The sequence below is a fragment of the Pogona vitticeps genome, chromosome 2, assembly GCF_051106095.1.
Source record: "Pogona vitticeps strain Pit_001003342236 chromosome 2, PviZW2.1, whole genome shotgun sequence".
Taxonomy (NCBI): domain Eukaryota; kingdom Metazoa; phylum Chordata; class Lepidosauria; order Squamata; family Agamidae; genus Pogona; species Pogona vitticeps.
Window position 1 is genome coordinate 169,478,450 of NC_135784.1, and position 1,757 is coordinate 169,480,206.

Genomic DNA, 1,757 nt, shown 5'->3' on the forward strand with positions numbered 1-1,757 from the left:
AGTATATATACCGTATTTTTGCTCCATAAGACGCACCGGACCTTAAGACGCACTTAATTTTTAGAGGAGGAACACAGGGAAAATATATTCTGAACCAAATAGTGTAATAAAATATTTAATAAACTATAACAGAATAACGTTTGAACCATGTAAAGTGAACAGCAGTCAACAGTGGCATTAATATAGACCGTTATCAGCCAGTGATAAGACCTATACCACTCTACCTATATTTTACATTTCCTTTCATCCATCTCCTCCCCATGCTTATAGAAATGTCTCAATGACAGATGAGATTGTTGTGCAACTCTGCCCAGCTACAGCTCAAGCCTATATTAAGTTAGAAATGGTTTGTCTGATATGGCACTGCATTGAGAGGTCCCTTTTAGTTGTGTGAAGGATGAATAGTGGAATTAAACTATTTAACAGCTGGTTTTCCTTATTTACTTTAGGTTATGCAAAAGAACAGCAACGCAATGCTTAACCCAATCCCATTCACCAGCAGTAGCACATGCTCAGCATAAGACCAAATCTCCATTTTCTGACATAATTGAACGTTTATAGCATGCAAGGCACAACAGGTTAGGCCACACAGAGCCATGAACAATGTTCTTGATGAGCCAAAGAAACTGAATACAAACTATAGTAGCTGAAATCAGGAAGCAGGTATTGTATTCCAGTTAAAAGTCACGAGGCACAGTTAGTTTCCTTGCTGCAACACCCTTTGGAAATACATTCTCTATTAGATGCCCAGAACTAGTTGAAAAGTTTGCAAGTTGAATCCAAATTTCCCATAGAAATGAATTGAAAATTAATGCATTTTTATGGGGGGGAGAAGGTCAGAAACCTTAAAAAACTTAAGTCACTTACCAGGTACTGTAGACTGAGCCTTGCTCTTCACAGTGCCTTGGTAGACCCCAGAACAGCCAAAAAGAGCCCCAAACAGCTAAAAGCCAGCAGGCACCCAGCAGACGGCAGCCATTTTGTGCTCTTCTCCGCTCCTGCTCCTGCTCCTGCTCCTTCCCCCTCCCCTCTCCCTACCTAACAGCTGATTGGCGCTGGTCTGAAAGGCTTTGCAGGCAGCTTTTAAAGCAAGTACCCCTATGCACGTTTCCACTGAGTAGGTCTCTTGGCCTCTTTCAGGACTGGGGCTGTGCAGCTCTGCTCTGATCAGGAGGTGCAGCCGGGGGGTCACCATGCCTTTGGGGGATAGGGCACAGAAAGGGGAAGAATTTTCAGGGGCCATTCCAACTCATACCTGGCAGGGGAGATACCATTATTGTAAAAGTGGTTTTCCCAGGGTAAGGTTTATCTATTGCACTCTGGATGTGCTGACCCCTGTGATTTCCCCAAATGTGGGGAAATCAACTGCCTAAGTGAGGGACTGTGTGGTTTCCCCTGGTCTTTCTAGAATTACTCTTTCCCCTTTGGTCCTTGGCTGCTTTCATTGCCTGGTGCCATAGGCCTGTTAGCCTTGCTGGTTTTCCAGGTTGGCTGCAAGAAGCAGATCCTGGAAAGCCAGCAGTGCAGAATGGTGAGGTACAAACAGCAAGCAGTCTTTGGTGCCAGTTCAGAGGCCTCCCAGCATGGCAGTGGGAGGCTTCAAGGTGGTGGTGGCTGAACCCTTTTTTACTGTATTCGCTCCATAAGACCCATATACTTTCCCCCCATTTTTTGGGGGGGAAGTGTGTCTTATGGAGCAAAAAATACAGTAAAACATGGCTGTGATTCAGTACGACAGAGGTATTGGAAGAACTAGA

General features: G+C 44.6%; 1 non-coding gene across 1 annotated transcript; it reads left to right on the forward strand.

Moving 5' to 3' along the window:
* The first annotated feature begins 1,247 nt into the window (after positions 1-1,247).
* LOC140705128 (U1 spliceosomal RNA) lies at positions 1,248-1,404 on the forward strand. Its single transcript, XR_013542820.1, has one exon. It is a non-coding gene; the product is annotated as a U1 spliceosomal RNA (small nuclear RNA).
* The last annotated feature ends 353 nt before the right edge of the window (positions 1,405-1,757 follow it).